Source organism: Lissotriton helveticus, chromosome 6 (assembly GCF_964261635.1).
Source record: "Lissotriton helveticus chromosome 6, aLisHel1.1, whole genome shotgun sequence".
In the NCBI taxonomy this organism is placed as follows: domain Eukaryota; kingdom Metazoa; phylum Chordata; class Amphibia; order Caudata; family Salamandridae; genus Lissotriton; species Lissotriton helveticus.
The window spans coordinates 865,244,154-865,264,238 of record NC_136067.1 but is presented as its reverse complement, the minus strand read 5'-3'; positions in this window follow the sequence as shown (position 1 = coordinate 865,264,238).

The following is a 20,085-nucleotide window of genomic DNA, read 5'->3' as shown; positions in this document are numbered from 1 at the left end:
AGTAATTTACAGCGTAAATAGTTATCAGCGCTATGAAAGCACCCTGGGTGCCAAGCGCTATAAAAGGTCAATCTCTCAATAAGTTAACAAACAAAAAAAAAACTGTATTTCAAAGCTATAGCAAACAGCAGTTAACAGACAAGTTGGCATTCTGATTTGTCACGTAGATACTGCACATGGTATTTACAACAGAGTGAGGTATTCACTACATGAGGTAATTACCACACTACAATATTTTTTTTTTCCCCGGACAGATTTTGACAGGAAAAAAAACTAGCAAAAGAAACCTACTGGGAAACACAGCTAAAAAAATGGGAAAATCGCACAAAACTGCAGGCAGTAATATCTGATGCCAAACACTATGCCTCATTCTGGTTTAGGGAAAACTTGAAAAAGGAGGTATTTACTACACGGGGTAAATAGCAACCGTTGGGTAACGCCCAGTAAACAGGTGCAGTAAACACCAAAATCTATAAGCTAGTTACCAAGAAGTCGTAATTGACTTTTTTTTTCGCACCCAGTGGAGTCAGATTTAATCAAGTGCACCATATATCACACCACTTACTAGCCTGTTCTTATCGCGGTTCTTGTAAGTAGGGCCTGATTCCAAAGTTTCCATATATTGAAACACATGCAAGAATAATACTGAATTGCACTGACTTTGACTGCAACAAAAGATGCATTCAGTACTGCATGCATGTACTGTGTCACTCATTATTTCACGTACGCATGCATTCATCTATCCATTTACTCATGGATGTATTCATCCATCTACAATACAATACATATAGGCACTTTCTGTCATAAGCCAGAACTACAGTCTTTGCTCGTTGTCTTAGTGAGGTCAGTGCTTTTCATTGCGTACTAATGTGGAGTAAGCTACATGCCATGTGGCGTTACATTTAGAAAGAACAATCCGATTCTGCTCTTGCGAGATGAAAATCACAGAAGGCGCTTTCTTAGTATCACTGGTGGCAGATTTTATAAAAGCGTATTGCGTTTTGGCAAAGTCTACAGTTATCCAACTCAAAACTAAAGTGGCAAGTATGGAATCTTTCTGCGACCCTAGCTGAGGGGCCCCATGACACCTGGGCTCGATACTATATGTGGGTGCATTACTGGGATTTGTGCAATAGAGGGGTTTCTAGAGTCAACACCAGGGCAGGTGCAATTGAATTTACACTAAAATATTTATGCCTCACTAATATAGAATACATCGACATGTTCCACCCCGTTGTGCAGCAGGGGAGGTTTTATGCATTTAGAGTTTGCCAGTGAAGCAGTACTTTTGTTTTGTTTTCTTGTCTTTTATTTAACAGCATTGTTTTCCCGGGTGGGAAAGTGCACCAATCGTGGGGTACTGCAATGGCTGATTGATGGCTGGATTGGTAACCATGTTCTTCCTGCTTACATTTCACATGTTTTACTTTGCTTTTTCCAGGATGTTGGTACTTTTTATTTTGGCAGCATATTGCTCTCTGTTTTGTCTAGTGCGTAATTTGAGTGGAGTACTTGCAAGTGTATTATGGTTCTAAATCTAAAAGCACTCACTACCACCTTCCAGGCCTCTAGCAATTTTCAGAAACAATACAAATGTCATGATAATGCTGATGGTTAATGTTTTTCCTAGAGAGAGATCAGAGTTTTGTCTAGTGGAAGTTTTGACTCATGGAAAGGTAGAGCAGAAGGTTAATGTGCCTGCTGTAAAGAACATGTACCTGATGCAGATCACAAAATGCACATGATGTAAATAGGTCAGTGAGTCACTGCTTTTGCCAGAGAGATCCTTGTGTTAGTTTGTAAGTTAACAAGCTAACATAGAACAGTGAGCTATTAACTGTCATCTAAGAGCTGCTTGCAAACTGCAAGGTAAAAATGACAGCGTTGATATGTTTTACCCCTAGTCTCTGTTTGATTATCCTAATGTTTCAAATATAAATCGTTATATTTTTATTGTCAGCGCCTGGTAAAGCATTACCATAATTTTTGTGCAATTTTTGGACAAAGAACAAGAGGCCCAACCTCCTTTGCTGCTCTTTCACCCCGGCTATAATCTTTTTTTAGATTGCAGTTAGGGCTATGTGTGTGGTCACTCTACATGGTGGTTGGGGTGGGTGCACATTTTGAACACTACTCAGAAATGCATTGTATTGCGAAGTCTGTTATGAAGCTCTGTGGTTATACTGAATAAGCAGCTACCTATGTTATGACATCTCCTTCTTAATGGAATAACTGCACTTTCACAATTGCTTTATTAACCTTCCTGCTTTCTCAAATATGCTTAAAAATGCACCATTTGACCACTTTTTTTTCAAAAATCTCAGGGGGAAACCCCTCGATCCCCCCTTAGGTTGTTTGTGCTTGCTCGCTTGCTACGGTGCAGTATGACAATGATTTTATGCCCCACCACTTTCAAATGTCACCAGCCGCCCCTGGTGATGATCATGTTAATATTTGTTTGAGTAGAACCCATTCCCAGGCAAAAGCCCTCAAGAGATTATATTAATCATTTGGGAGACATCATTTTGGTCATGTTTTGTCAATTTGTAAGGCTAAAATTCATTTTGCACTATGTTACACCTGTGAGGTGTTGGATATGGGTTACTGGTGCAGCACTTAAGTGTGAAATATTTGCCTTTCAAAAAGAAAAGAGTGCCTTCTTTCTGTCTTTTGAATTGGAAAATGAAACCGTTATGTTAGAATTGAATGTGAGCTCTTCTTTGTCAAAATCTCTTTTAAAAAGTCATATTAAAAATCACCACTTAAAAAAATAAGTCAGGACCGAGATATTGCCCTGTGTCAATTAAATGTGTGAAATCTGGTGGTACTGGAGAGAAATCTTGGGAAAAAACCTCAACCATTATTATACAGAATTTCTCTCCTGGGATCCGAAGATCAATCCTTTTGATGAGAGTGGACCTGTTCTCTCTACCTGTTTCTGCTGATACTTGGGATTAAGTGCCAAAGAAGGAGAGACTTTGTGAACTATGTCAGTTACATGTTCAAGACTTTACCCATCTAATATTTGCATGTCCTGTGTTGCACAATGAACATTGCTACTTTCTAAGGACATTCTTTCTTACATATAATGTTCATTCAGTATCGGAGGCCCTTAAGTGTCTAATGTCTCTTCATTAATTTAATGGTTTGTGATAAGATTTTCCATATTTGTTTTTAGATGTTTCCTAATCGTGTATTAATGAGCTAGGCAGTTTGTACTTATAAGAAGGTTATCTTTGTAATATCGTTAATAATTATTTTTTTTTTGGTACATCGTAATGTTTGAAAGCCTAGCATCGCACAATGCAGTTTTTGCCTTTTAAGGTCACTGATCCTCAGATTGTAACATTTCATCTGTATAGGAGGGTAGCAGGTGTTTAATGTTCTTGTCTAATGATATGGCTAGTGGTTTTGGAGGGTCTATGATACTGTTTGTATTCTTAACCTTGCACAATTCTCTTTGTTACATTTTAAGAACTTTGTGGCATAATATGAAGACAGGCGATAAAAAAATTTTAGCGGCAGAAAACTGCTGCTAAAATGGCGATTATGGGCTTGATAATATGCTCTATGGAATTCCAATTGAAGCCCATGTTAGATCTGAAGGACATCTAACATGGGCTTCAATTGAAATTACATAGAGCATATTATCAAGCCCATTATCGCCGTTTTGAGGCATTTTTCTGCCGCTAAAATGGCGATAATTTTATCACCTGCCTTGATAATATGCCCCATTATTTTATAAAAATGTAGCATTCGATCACCATAAGAGGGCAACAAGTGTCTGACGTTTTTGTCTTATGGAATTGGCATTGACAAGAAATTTTTGCTTTTAAGATATATTTTTTACATCTTTAACAAAATGTGCACTTTTGAGTCTGATTTCTTATTCAAAAGACTAAGGGGCATATTATCAACAACTAGTGAAATTTATCGCTAAATAAGCTTAGCAACTTTTTTTTACCGCCGCGCATCGCCGGATTTTATCGCAGAGATAACATGCTATTAGCAACGTTTATCTCCAATGCGATAAAATATCCGGTGATAGCCACGAAATGCGTGAATATCGCTGGAAATCCAACGATATTCAGGCATTATCGCTAATAGGGTCTTAACCTGAATATCCACCTCCCATTGGATATACAGGCTAAGAAGTGGTCTGAGCAGGCGTTAGGTTTTGGAGATATTCGCGCTTCGTGCGAATTTTTTCATCGCTAAGCCTGCGTTGATAATAGGCGATAGCGATGTTAGCGACTGCTTTCAGTCGCTAACCGGTTGGGTACGCCCACTTGCATGTCATTAGCGATAAATATCGCTAACATTCAAAGCGAGCCCCAAACCGCTCACTAACGCCTACAAGCTGTCGCCTACAAGCTGTCGCTAACTGCTGTTAGTGACAGCTTGCTGATAGGGTGATAACATTATCGCCGCTTTGCGGCCGAACACGGCCGCTAAAGCGGCGATAATCTCATATCGCCCACCTTGAGAATAGGCCAATAGGCCTCTAAGTATTAAATGCAAGTTCTGTATTGACGTATGCAAAATGCCACTTTTCAAGGATACTGTCTCAATGTTTTAAATGACCGTACTTGTTTAGGAGGTTTTCTGTTGTTATGATAATGGTTGGTGTGAGGAATGAGCTGCTTAAATCTAAAATCCGGTATTTGTAAAGCCCAAACTACTCACCCCCAAGGATCTCAAGTTGCTGGGGGCCGTCCATGAGATTAAGTGAGATATTGCTCACATGTTGGTGTCCTCCTGAGCCAGTATTGAGGGGTGCATATAGTAATGAAGGAGACAGACCGATGAAGATTGAATAATTATATTGTAATATCAAGTGGCTCTAACTACGCTGGATACATATTGATCCTAAGCAGTTGATTAACAATGTTTTTCATTTATTCATAATAACTTGCGGCATGAATTTACTTGTTTTGTTTAGGAATCTTATCTGTAAAAGGTTCCCTCTGAAGAAGAACGCATAATAGGACACATTTATTGTTACGTAATAAATCCCATCTCTAATTATTTGGAAGCCAGTGACTTGGGTACAGTGGTATATAATGCAATATGCGGTGATTCATCTAAACAATCTATTTCCTTCAAGAAAATGAATACATATTGCTCTTTTTCTGATTCACAAGCCTATTTTGCAATGGCTCAAAATGTGAATTGTGTGAGCTAATTGCTTTGCACTCACGCTTTTGAACACACAGGAACATGTGGAATTGTAAACTGGTTCAAGGTCATGTCAGTCACATATCTCAGCAACATATCATTTACAGAAAGATGTAGCAAAATATGTACCTGACTCCCATCCAGCTGCTCCAGAACTGCAGCCTCAGGGAATACACAATGATGACAGGCACCAAACATGTTCCTCACCAACCCTGCAGCACCTGTGCTATGTGTTTTTTGAGAAATCATACCCCAGAAATTAACTTTTTCTTTTTTTTTTTCAATTATCTAAACACTCAGTTCTAAATAGAGACCCATCACTACCTAACCTCCATGCTACACATATAAATCTGGCCATGTTGTCTCTAAAGTGTATAAACTATCTTGTCAAAATCAACTAAGCTTCACTCATGAAATGAACAAAAATGGGAAGCAGAACTAAGCCAAAACAACATAAATGTTGATTGGAAGAATATCTGCAAATCCCTTTTCATGAGTAATGTATCATAATTGCTGTCCCAGACATGGGGGCCGATTAGGATCGCGGACGGGCCTGCGTCCGTCCGCGACCCCGCAGTGGAGGCGACGTCCGCAGGGGCTGCGGCGTTCCCTCCAGTGCAATTAGGATGTGACCGCCACCATGGCAGTCACATCCTCAATATTTAACATTGCGGCGGGTGCTGCTTGAAGCAGCACCCGCCACAAGGTTAAATATGCATGCTTCGCATTTGCATGCACAAAGCGGCAAGCACCGCGCGGTGCATGCCGCCTCGTGCATGCAAATGCAGGGGGGTACCATAGATACCCCCCATGTGCACCCCTACCCCCCTTCACCCTGGGGGCCCGCAACGGGCCCACAAAGAAAACACCGTATGCCTTTCCACGGCGGAGAAGCCGCCGCGGAAAGGCATGTGTACTTTCCCATCCTTATATGTCTGGCAGTGTCTGTGAGACACCGCCAGCCATAATAGAGCTTTTCTGCCACGGTCGTAAGGCGACCGCGGCGGAAACGCGGCGGACGGTCTTCCTGACCCCCCAGCCATCCTAATCTGGCGGGGGGTCTTTGAAGGCTCCGCAGCGGTTTTTCCGCATCCTCCGGGCTGGCAGACACTTCCGCCGGCCCGGAGGATGCGGAAAAACCGCAATCCTAATCGACCCCTAAATGTATGTTCATTCATAGCTCCTTCTGGACCCCATAAACTACCTAAACTTAATCTACTACAAGACCCTACCTGCTGGAGTGGCAGTGAACATGAGAGTGACCTTGCCTATATGCTATTTTACTGTCCATACTGCAAAATTAGTAGGAAAGTATTTTCAATGTCATTAAAAGTACCATGGGTATTACCCCCTCACATGAATTCTCGTATGTAATACTTGGGCAACTTAGCCCACAAATACATGGGGAGGTAGATAAGTATGACCCAGAAAAAGGGCCTTATTGCAGGTACTGCAGTCTTAGGAATGCTATACTCGTGGTGGCAGTCCGACCACCACCACCACTGCGGATCTGCCTGCAGTATTTAGAGTGTGGCAGTCAGACCGCTACCAGACCGCCAGGTCCGCCGGGATCCAGGATCTTGCAGCGGTAGTGCAGCAGTAAGGGGCAGGAATATACTGGCAGTGCTGCTACAGCACCGACCAGCATATTCCAAGTTGCTTTACCAAGGCTCGTGTTATGGCGGGGAGCCAGCCATGGAAGTGTGGCGGAAATGAAACTATGGGAGCCCTACCAGCCCTACCAGGGCCCTCTGCTGCTTCTGGCCTGGTGGTGCATGCAGGGGGGCACATGTTGTCCCCCATGGAATTGCATTCCCATTCCTGCACAGTGTGGCAGCCATGTCACAATGTGGAGGAACTTGCTGCATGTGCTGTCATGGCAGAGGACAGCTGTTAAAGCTCTCCTATGAGCCTGACACAGCCGCCGACATGAGACCGCTACAGCACCTCTCACCCGCCCTGGCACTAACTCATAATCCAGCTGGCTGGTGCACCACAGGCTTGGAGGTCCTCCTGCCAGTCCAGCGTTGGCAGTGCTGCAGGAGGACCACCAAACTTGTAATAAGACCCTTAATGCTAACACTAGAATGTAAATGGATTCTCTCCAATTTGAGTAACTTTAGCATTGTGTCCTTCTACATGTGGCAGGAAGGACTCTTGCTTTTCAGAGGTGCAGATAATGTCTCATTACAACTTACACCTTGGTGCTCTCCTAACAGGCCTATATGGGGTTCACTCGACACAGCTACTCTGCCATTCAAACCACCCTAGATAGACAACTTACCCACTATGGACTGAAAAAGCAAGACTCCTCCATAACTATCTGTTCTCAATCACCAATAATGCAACTTAAAGGGAAAAAATAAGTAGCTCACTCATTCTCACTTACTCAAGAAATCATTTGCTCACTGTTATTTTCAACTGTGCATTCTACAAATGGAACTAACACGTTGTACCTACAACACAGTCGTTTTTTTCCCCCCCTCTTGCTTTGTCCCTAGTTAATCAGTTTCGGCTCCTCCGTTATGGTCGAGGAGCATCGCTCCACCCACTGAAAGCTAGCAGAGGCAAGGACACACATAAATGATAATAAAACATTTGTATTATCATTTTATTTTGCATCCTGCAGACTGCATTCCAGCCAAGCTGAGGGAGGGGTGGGTAAAGCCACAGTGAAGCTACAGCTAACAATAGGGAGGAGGGGGGAGTGGTCGGCACTGCTAAGTGCGGATGACGGTTTGGCGGCACTAGAGGGACGGCCAAACCGTCATGCACACTTACCCTTTCTCCCCCTAGCTGTTTTGTACCGCTGTGTGGAGAAACCAACACAGGCTCCCATATAATGTCTCAGCCCAAAAAGAGGCTCTCAGACCAATCCCATCGCTGCTCACATGCTGGGATTGGGAGATGGGAGCCTACACAGAGTGCAGCAGTTCCTGGAAGGAGGCCAGGATCGGGAGGAAGGAAGCGCCGTCTGAGCAGGTAAGTCTTTTATTATTTGTTTTCTTATTCTGTCTTTTTTTGTGTTCCTCCTCCCTTGGCCCCATCGGTGCACAGTACTAGCAGCCGCTATTGTAGCTAATGTTTGTATATAATGTCTATGATATGGATCTAATGGTAATGCACAATCTGTTTCTTATTTCCTTCTTTTATTATTCTGTCTTTTACGTTTGTTTTTACAAATAACTAATAAAGAATATTTGAACACGAACAGAAATGTAAAATATATTTCTTGATGGTATACTATAAGGAAATACAAATGTAGTAACCAAAAATGTTTAAATATTTTTTTTTGCTGTAAGATTTCTAACAAAAATCCCCTGTCCCGGGAACCCTTGCTTTGTCCATTTTAAGTAGCCCATGGTTCCTGAGATTTAATGCGGTTACTCCCTTGTATTATATACAGTCTTCTGGTCATGTAAGCCATGATCAATTGAATACGTAATTACATTTCTACCCCAAACTGTGCTTCGTTTATGCTGACGCTTGCAAGTTATGGACACCGGAACTCATCTTTGGGGACTGCAACCTAGTGTTCATCACCGGACACAGAGCAAAAGAGGCAAAGGCAGAAAACGGAGGAAAAAGAAGTAAGATAAAGAGAGGAAAACAGTGAAAAAGAAAGAAGACAGGGAGGAAACAACCTTCAAGACTGGGATGAAAGAGACAGGAAGTGAAGCTTGGGTGAAAAAGCTGCATGAAATGTAACCAAGGCTAGACATCATTGGAATTCAGCACCTCCAGCATTCATTATCATTCCGATGCCTCTTAAAGATTTTGGGCCCAGACATGCATTTATTAATGTATTCATGCATTTACTTACACAAATTAAGTATCACTGCTAACATATTATTAGAAATGCAGAGGCAGATCTACAAGGAAGTGCAGCAGCGCGGCAACGCAAGCCCTTTGCCTGTGCCACCTGCGGCACTTCTGAAGCACAGGCATGCAACATATTTACAATAATTTCTTGCATTCCTGTGCTCTCCTCTGCGCTGGCACACACACTGCAGCCATGTGCTGGCGCAGGCACCCTTGGACCATGGTGCAAAGATGCCTGCATCATGGGGACATTGTTTTTTTGCAGGAAGGCTCCTTCCTGCACAAAATCTATCACTACAGGCATTTTCCTCTCTCAATGCATGCTGTAGAATTCAGCACGCATTAAAAGAGGAAAAAAAACGGGGAGAATTGAAAACATTTCTCCTTGTTGCGCCTCGCTACCCCTTCCCTGGAGAGGCGTAGCATTGACACGCATTTCCAGATTAATGATTCCTCGTAAATCTGGAAACGTGTCTCGTTCCATGGGGGTTGCATGGGAACTCCCACAGTAACACCCATGGGACGCCCCTTCCACGCAAAGTGCTGCATGTGAAGGGGCAATATTTACAAGGAGAGGAAAAGTCAAGCAGGGTGGCTTTTCCTCTCCTTTTAAATATGGAGAAGTGAAATGCGCCTTCAGTACGTCACAAAAGGTGACGTACTGGTGGCGGGTTCGTACATCTGCCCTGCAATTCGGTGTTTCGCCGTGCACAGGCACTTCAAGTCTTTTTATAGGTTGATGCTGCTGCCTTGAACGAGGACAGGGGCCGTAACATATTAATATTAAGGAGTTCGACCACTGATCTGATACATAGAGCACCTGCCAGAGGATGACAGTGCGTGAAATGTCTTGCCAATAGTCCCCATCTCGACCTCGAGTCTGGATACCGAACCATGACCTGCAAGGCCAGGAAATAGGACCTCAGAAGGGGATTTTGCAGTTCAGCAAATGTGTGGTTTTACTTTTATCAACACATGCATATTTTGTAGGTACTCATATGCTGGTTGATATTTCTTTTCTGGTCTCTCTTGCAACAACAACAGCAGCCTGAAAAAGGCTGTATAATATTACCTGCAAAACGCGCAATCCTTGCTTTACGAGTCAACATCTTAATTTCCTGTCAGTTTTGGTATGCAGTCCTCTCTCACCGTGTTTCTTCATCAGTATGGCAGTGTAAATTTTCTGAACTTGGTTCCCCTCACATTGCCTGGATATATATTGCTCTGGGGATGCTAGTGATTTGCATTCTCCTATTAGCATTATCATTAACCTTGATAGCTCCGCGCCAAAGTTACTGATTCGGATCGTATAATCTGGAGGGACATTAAATTGTCTTGTTTTCTGACTGTCAGATGTTCTTTTTGCTCATAACTTTCTTTATAATTAGAACCTGAATTACATTTTTTCGTTTTCCGTTTGGAATTGTTCTTGCACGTTGGCTTTTTATGCTGTTTAGATTCATTGTCTATTGTTACACTTGCTTTCTCCTATTTCTGATATCACAGTGGGTAATAATATAAAGCACCCATTTAAAGTTTTGCATAGTTTGAAATATACTTTATTTCAGTAGGCTAATAATGATTCTTTGGCATCCATTTGACCCCTTTTTGACTAGTTTTCCAATTCTTCAGTATTATCAGGCTCGGCTCACGTAGATCAATGTGTATTCTCCACCTCAGGCTAATATTGAAGATAATTGAAGTAAAGTGTCTCACACAGGGATGCGCACAGGTCAAATAAAGTCCCAGGAACAGTGTTCAATTTGCAAAAATAAATATATGTCAATACCACTTGTTTTTGCCTAGCTTGAAACATAGGAAAATTCAGAATCATTAAGAGTATTTAGAAAATACTGAAAACTAGATTATACCAGCTCATATGTTTACTAGAATCCTTACACAGTGCCGTAAGAGGAATGTTGATTTGAAATTGGTGAAGCCCTCTTAAAAGAAACCAAAATACAGACTGTCTGCTGCACTGTAAAAAGGTTAGAGATCAGGGAATGTAAGCGATATCCCAGAGATTCGGATCATTACCTAAACATGCAAAAAGAACAATTGATGGACAGAATGCTGGCCAATGGCAAACATTACTGTTGTATCTGATCTTCAATGCAATGCATCTTTCCTGGTTCATGGTCCTTGCTGCTCAGCCAGTGTGGCTGTGCTGTAGAATGTTTGTATGAGTGGTGAGGTCACAGAGTGTTAGGATGCCTGGGGAGTGTCAGTTGAGAGAATCAGTTGAGCAGCAAAAAGGCTCTTGCTATCCTATCTACCTGAATAAACCATCATCATCATATACTTACATCTCAGGTACTGGACTTATTTATATTACCAAATTTGGCGACGATCTGGAGAATCTATGTGTCCCTGATGGATTACAAATTTTTAATTCTGAAGAAACCTCAAGACAACTACAAGAATTGTTTGAAACTACAACCTTTGAACTTTAATACAAGGTAAAGAACATTTTAAAATTACCTAATACGGATGGCTATGGAGTACCACGCCTCCATGTAGCCTTCCGTGACTCATGACCTGGGATCCCGCCCCTGGAACGGTGGCGGAGAAACGCTAGCCGTCAGAATGCTGCTTAGGGCTTGATTCTGCTTCTACAGCGGATTTTCTTTTCGCGGGTGCCTGCGGGGGGCCGTGTCCTGGCAACCTGTGAATCGAGCGTGATGCCGGGGGCACTTCAATTCATTCACAAAGCTGCTGCAGATTTGAGAGACTCTGCCTCCAGGGCTCTGGCGTCCCGTGATTTGAGGCTTGATTCTGCTTCTACGGCGGATTTTCTCTTCCGCGGGTGCCTGTGGGGGGCCATGGTTGGGCGTCCCGTGATTTGAACGTGAAGCTGGAGGCACCTGAAGCTTTCTACAAAGCTGTTGCTGATTTAAAGAGACTCAGCATCCAGGGCTTTATACGGTTTCCTCGGGCTTGAAGCTCATTGCCTCTGGCATGTACGCGGTGATATTCTTCTTGGGTAGGACTGCTTGAGGACGCAAAAGAAACGTACAGAAATTGCTGAAACTGCTGAAGCGGCTGCTGTATGAATTTTTGCCAAGGCTGGAGCTGGAGCTGAGGTGGGGGCTCGGAGATTGTTGCAGTAGTGGAGAGATAAGAAACTCTGGAATATTCTCTCGCTGCGAGTAACTCTGTGAGTAACGGCTGGCAGAATTTTTTTTTATATAACATAAAGAAATACTGAAGGGGGGATTTTCCCTGTCAAATTAAACGCCATAATGGGCAAGCCTCAGAAGGAGGGAGAAGATTTTACTAAGTCTAGCAAAGTCGAGTTGGCTGCCCGCCTGAAAGCAACGACCCGCTTAGCCTTGGCCAGAAAAGCCTCATGAAAAGCAGCCAAGGACAATGACAATGACCAAAATAAAGATAAAACTAGGGAAGAGAACTCGGCTGAGGATTCGATGCTCAAGACCTCTCTGCAAGTTACGGAGCCGAAGAAGGCAGTTGTGGGTTATGGAGACATTTTAAATATAACAGCGCAATCCGAAGTGGAACCAGAGGTGCCAGCTTCCACCTTGGTCTCAGCTTCAGAAACACCACCCCAGGCAGGAGAGGGTAAAAGTAAGAATGGTAATGGAGGATAAGAGATAAAGGAGTACCCACTCTTTGCAAAGAAAACCACGCCAAAGACTCTTTCCTTACAATACCCTACAACCTCAACTCTTGCTGCCTCATCAGCTAACATTGTACTGCCCGATGACTCTGGTCCGATAAAAACGTCTAAGACTCATTGCCATGACCAAGCACCTGAACCTCTCCTCATACATATTCCGCAATCCCCCCGAATCTCCTCGAAAGAGGTGGACGAGGGGGACTTTGTGCAAGACTCTTCTCCATTTCCAGATATACAGATCGGAGTATCTGGGGCAGCACGAGTAGAGGGTGAAGAGGAACAGCCGGGCCTAAGTGAGAGTAATACGAGTACTAACGTAAATCTTCTGGCAGAAAAAGATAGCCTTCCGGGATCAGAGGTGAGATATCAGCTAGATATTTGCGAAATACTGAATCTAATTCTTGATGAGATCCGAGAAATAAAAAACAACAAGCAAGTGGAGATAGCTGCCTTACATTTAAGAATGGACAAATTTGAGGAGTCAATGCTGGCGCTCCCTAATAGACTACAGGAGGCAGAGGCCAGGATCTCTGCCCTTGAAGATCAAATAAACCTGGTCTCGGGGGAAGCTAGGGAGGTAGCCAAGAAGAAAAACGTTCTTGAAAACAAGCTTGAGGAGCTGGAAAACCACTCTAGAAGATCAAATCTCAGAATTGTAGGGGTTCCGGAAGGAATAGAAGGCTCCGATACTATCCAGTGGGTCAATTCTTTTATTCAGCATACAGTTCTACCTGAATTTGAGGGGGACTTGACTATAACAAGGGCGGATCACTGAAAGAATATCGACGGACAGAATATCGACCATCAAAAATATCGTTGAGAAAATATCGACAGTCAAAATATCGAGTTTCTATCTACAAACAGGTAAGTACAAAAATATCGAGTTAAAAATATCGTTTACAAAAATATAGTTGTAAAAAATATCGTATTTACTAAAAACAGTGTTAAATTAAATTAATATTAATAATTAATTACTAAAATATACTTAAACTTACTTAAATTAACTTATAATAATTAAATAATTAATGAAAGTTAAATAAATATTTTTTTATTTCATATTTATTAAACATATATATATAGTAATAAAATATAATAAAATAATACCCAAAAACTGAAAACTGACCCTGAACCCTAAAAATACCCCTTTACCCAAAAACTGAAAACTGACCCTGAACCCTAAAAATACCCCTTTACCCAAAAACTGAAAACTGACCCTGAACCCTAAAAATACCCCTTTACCCAAAAACCCAAAACTGACCCTGAACCCTAAAAATACCCCTTTACCCAAAAACCCAAAACTGACCCTGAACCCTAAAAATAAAAACGATATTACTTCACTTACCTTAAAAACTATATTACTTCACTTACCTTAAAAACGATATTTTGGCTGTCTATATTCTGTCCTGTCGATATTTTCTCCAAACGATATTTTGGAGTCGATATTATGTCCAAACGATATTTTGGAGTCGATATTATGTCTGTGCACCAACAAGGGCTCATCGGGTCCCGGCTCAGCGCTTTCCAAATTCAACATTTCCAATAACTATTCTATTGAATTTTGCTGATTATAGGATCAAGGAGAGGATTCTTTCTAGAGCCTATCAACAACGTCAGTTTTCAGTGCCAGAAACAACAAAATGTAGGATCTTTTCTGATATGACTGCAGTAGCTGCAAAAAGAAGAAAATAATTTGTAAAAATTCTACAACTTTTTAAAGCAAATGGCGCTCAAGCCTCGATTGCGCAGCAGTCAAAGTTGAAGGTCCTGGTTAAAGGAAAATTTTACTTGTTTACTGACTTAGAAGAGGCACAATCTCTTCTTAAGGAGATCTCTTCAGGAGCCAGGGCCTGAAAAGGGGGAAAAAAAGGGAAAAATCTAACCTTTGGTTTTGTAATGCTTTACTTTTTCTGAGCTGTTTTCTCTCTTTCCACTTTTGTTCTCTTTTTTTTAATTTTTTTGTGCTGTTTAGCGTTAATTTTGAACAATAGTAGTATGGGGCGGCACCGGATCTACTGGTCACTTAGGGTGTAACAAAAAGACACCCAGAATAGAAGAAGTGGGAGGAACGTGGACAGCGTGGCAGGGAGGGGAGTTTCCACATTCCTGGGTAGGGTGGGGGAGGGGGGTAAATGCAGTAAAAAGGAATAGGTGCAATAAGTATAGCATTTCTTTAATGTTTATTGTTAGGTACTTAACAAGGAAAAGACCTTTTTTAGATGAAATTTAATACATGTAATATCCTGTCAATTAATGCAAATGGAATGTTAAATAAACAGAAGTATGGGGCTCTTGTGAAATGGGTAATATCTCTTAGATCCCAGGTGTTTTTTTTTCTGGAGACTCATTTGAAGTCTATTGCCCGAAGCTGTTTATTCCGAGATACTTTTCTAATGTCTTTTTTTCATCAGCAGGGGTGGCCCAGAGAGGGGTTGCTATTTATTTCTCGAGGGATCTGGCGTGGGAATGTTTACAGGTTCAAAGAGATGGTAGCAAAATTGCAAGAGAAAGTTATAAACTTTGTGAACTACTATGGCCCCATCCTTGATGATATTTCTGGGTTGACAGAAATTTATGAAGTTTTAAGGGGAGTTACCGGACAGATTGTTCTAGGAGGGGATTTTAATTATATTCAAGATTTGTTAAGGGACACTTCTAATAAGAAAAAGAAGCAGTTAAAACCTAAAACAAAATGTTTTTTGAAGCACTCTTACATGAGTATCAATTAAGGGATCCCTGGCGTTGTAGGAATGTCGAAAAAGAATCTTATACATTCTATTCCCACCGGTTTCGGACTGCATCCAGAATAGATTTCTTTTTACTATCTAGATCCTTTCAGATCTCAAGAACTCTGATTGGATGCAATCCGTGTTTTGAACACAGAGGAATAGAACTAGAGCTAATACTTGGATGGGTGGATGATGAGCGTCCCAGGTGGCAGCTGGATCGCACCCTGCTTCAAAACCAGGATTGGGTTTCAGGATTCAGAGAATGGATTACACAATTCTTTGAAATGAATGATAATACAGCTGAACCCTTTTCAGTTTAGGGCGGTTTTAAAGCAGCAGCACGCTCCCAGATCATTGCGTATACCAGTGCCCAGGCGAATGAAAGAAAGCTAAAAATATCTAAGTTTCAGTCAGCCGTAGAGAAGGAATATGCTCTACAGTTCCAACAACATTCGAGTCAATTAGAGCAGGCTAAAGCTCTTCTACGGGATTTTTTTATTGTGGAAGAGATAAATAGTTCGAAAGCCTTCCAGCAAAAGGTCTACGAAGACAGCCAGTTGGTGGGAAAATTACTGGCTAACTCTACGAGAAAGAGGCAAGAATCATCTCTGATAGTGAAAATCCGTGACCCTCAGAGTGGACTGGAGGAGGTGGATGGTGATAAGATCTCAAGGATTTTCCTGGACCATTTTGAAAAAATTTACTCTACGGAATATCAGGTAGAGGAAGTAATGATCCAGGAATACTTTGCAAATATTGAAATCCCCAAAATCTCCGAAAATCGGGTTAACCAAATCGGGCTTGAAATAAATACCTCTGAAATACAAGAATGTATAAAGGCAACATCAGGGGCAAAGGCTTCCGGTCAGGACGGATACCCAATTGAATTTTACAAGTTTTTTTTTAAAGAACTAGGAACCCCCTTGAAAAAGTTATTTAACTATATTAGATTAGGCGGGCATGTCCCCGTGGAGTTTAAGGTATCTACAATTATATGTTTTGTTAAAAAAGACAAAAACCAAAACAACGTCAATTCATATAGGCCAATTAGCTTATTAAATTCGGAATATAAAATCCTCATGAAAATATGGGCGGAAAGATTTGTGCTCGCAGCCCAGGAAGTTATCCACCAAGATCAGTCTGGGTTGGTAAACAACGTTTACAACGAAACTTTTACCACGCACTACCATTACAACGCAGGCATTACAACGCAAACCATTACAACGCATTGCGCTGGGGGCGCCCTAGGATAGGGAATAAGTTTAATTTTCTATCCAACACCTTCCCTAGTGTCCACGGGGACTGGAGTTGGAATAGAAAATTATACTTACCACTATCCAGCACCGCTAAGCGCTATGCGTTGTAAAGGTTTGTGGTGTAAAAACGGCTTTGTAAAAGTATGCGTGGTAAAATTATGCGTTGTAACGTCAAACATCCGTCTGGGTTTATTGCAGGACGCTATATGGCAGCAAACACCGAGTTCTTAATCCAGGAACTCGACTATTTTAATATAAATTCGACTCCAGCCTGTATTTTAATGATTGACGCAGAAAAAGCGTTTGACTTGGTCAACTGGGCAGCATTGTTTTACTCTCTCTGTCAATTTGGATTCTCGGCCTCAATTATTAAGATGCTACATGACATCTACGAGGGAGCATCGGCTCAATTAATAATCAATGCAAAACAGGCTGGGAAGATTAAGGTAAATCGGGGTACAAGGCAGGGCTGCCCGTTGTCCCTGTTGTTCTTTACTTTCTTTATTGAGCCTCTAGTGGTAAAGATCAGGGACAATGAGGCCATTCAGCCCCCTATCATCGGTATGTCTAAATTAAAGTTGTTTGCCGATGACATTATCCTTTATTTAATACCTAAAAATGAAAATATTGCATTTTGCAATAAACCGCCCACTTCCGAGCTATGGTTCATAGTGATGTAATTGGAGGAACATACAGTTAAGCCGGAAGTACACTTCCTCTTAATCTAAAAATAAAATGTTCTTTAACACCTTCAATGCTAAGGCAATTCCCGCTGGGTGCTGAAAATATCCAAAAGCCATTGTTCATGACAAGGTCAGCTCGTCATAAGCACAGCTCCAGTGTACTGCATGACGAGCTGACCTTGTCATGAGCATGGAAGAGGTTAAGAGAAATGCTTCTAATGTGGATGGAAACTACCGCGCTCAATGGTTTTAAATGTCTCTTGGGCCAACAAAGCTCGAGTTTTCCATTTTATGTGTGTTGAATAATGTCCAGCGGTATTCATGCGCATATACGGTACATTATATATTAGATACCGATATATCCTCAAGATAAAGATACACAAATGACTTAGATCATTCAAGAGATTTCTATATATCTATATATGGGACATTGATAATTACCAACGACATCAGGTTTTTAAACATAAGAACAAGCGATGCCTCTTTTGAGCGGGCCTCCTAGACCTCAGCTGTTGCCAGATGAGGTGAGGTCTTATCCTCGTACAAAACGGGTGAGCAAATCTGTTTTTTTGCTATATATAACACATATGTTTGAGTGTTTGTGGTTATACTTAATAGCCCATGGCTTATATAATCATTGGTTGATGTTGCTTTGGAACACGATTTACTGGTTCATTTTGAGTACTACATTGTGTATATAAACAGTTTTTTTATTATAAGTTTCAACTGTATCCTGTTTGTACAGAGGACGGAAGTCGATAGGCTGTAAAAAATTAAATTTCATCACTATTTCATTTGATTGATAATGCAGTAGCAATGCAAAATCCATCTAGGTCCTGAAGAAAGCCCATGACAAATAGTCGACAGGGCTGAAACATGTCAACCGTATTGTGAGCCAGCATATATTCTTTAGCTGCTTCTGCACTATTTTTAAATAAGGATTACAAGAGATAGGTTAAATTAAAGTGTGTTTTTTCTTCTATATCCTTTTTTAATTTTCACATGCATGCACTGCACGTAAGTTTACCACTGTATGGTTATGATTATTTGAGAGCCCGTCTCTCTGTTGTCTTTTTCCTTCAGACCTGATCGCAACCGCATTCCGCATGGTTTTCCTCTATGACTAAGAGGTACTAGTGGATGGCAGAAGGATATCCAAATTATGACACTGACCACTTTGGTAATTGATGGAAATTCTCCTTTTTCGAGAGGGTCGGGTCATTTTGTTTAGTATCTCTGTGTTAGCCACCTGGAAGAAAGATGGGAAAAAATGTAACAGGGGAGGAAAGAAAGGATTAATAGTTGGGGCCATTTGGCAAACAGAGTGAAAAACCAAACCTTACAATGAGTTTTGGTGACATGGAAGGCTTTGAAGGATATTCCAGGATAAGTCAGATAGGTCACAGTGCCAAAGTACACAAAGTCACACAGGCTGACACATAGACAGGGGCACACCTACACTTCATACAATACATATACATTCAGCCGACAATGGTACATGAGGGAACAGTAAATGAATGGGGAAGAAGGATGGGCAGATAGCTGTCATTCCATGTTTACTAAATGTTTGGCTGCTCACTAGCAAAATTACATTTGAGATGGATTAAAGCTTGGCATTCCCTGCTATTCAATCTCTGGTCTCATTGTGGATAAATTACTTCTCCTCTGTGATTCAATAGTGCACATCTATTGATTGCCATCTTGGGAATGATCACCTGCTAGGAGCAAATGCAGACCATTTCACCATATTCATGCTGTATTTATGGGAATGTAGCAATTACATTTTAGGGGTGGGCAGTGAACTCCGCTCCTGCGGCAGGGCTTGTGAAGTTTCCCCACTACGCGCTCCGCTTGGAGAGTGCAATTAGACAAAAACTCTGCCTCTCACCGCCGTGTAGTAAAGTTTACCGGCACATACCTACTCCTAGAAAAATAATGCCCAATTTGCACCTATTTCCTCATTAATGGCCTGCAGATCTCCCTGGGGATGAGGGGGGAGATATGGGAAAGGGGGTTTAGGGAAAACACATATGCTTATTACCGAAACTGGTGTTAACGCAAAGCAGCGAGTGAGCAATTTGCATCACAAAAAGTTGGCTAATTTAGTTGGGAATGTAATACAGGTGTCTGCAGTAGACCTCTATGATGGATGAGAAAGGGCTAGCCTCTTGTTGAAAAAAGTCTGAATGTTGCAGCAGACATAACAACATGGTTGGTGTCTGTAATTTGAATGAGCTAGTATCTCCTAGTAGAACGGAGAAAAGGACTCTGCAATGCTTGTGCCTGACAATTGCACCCCACACAGCCCGGCTGTTGTTGCACCAACACTGAGTCCACCACCTTAGGGATCCTGGGAGGTCAGGTGTGCATCTCCTGGTGCCATGGGCTTTAAGAGGAGGTAGCGTTTGTGGTTGCAGTGCATGTGCAGAGTAAGCAGTGCTTTTTTATATTCTCCCCAAAGGTATCAGTGGTCACACGTGTACTGCGGCACACTGACATGAATAATTGTGGTGCTAAATTCTTGTGCAATAGACAGTCAGATATCGTCCTTCCTGTTGGCCTGCCTCGGACACTAACTTGGGTTGGCAGATTTGCAGAGGGCATGTACCTAGTTCCTCACATAAGCAGAGCGCTCCAGTGATAAAATGTCATCAGTGATGTCATCATTGATGCCACTTACCATGTCATGAGTGATATAATATGTGAGGTCATAAGAAGTGCATTGCAGGGGCATAAGCTATAGTTAGCTGGTGGGGTAACTATAACTTGTGAATTTCTCTGGA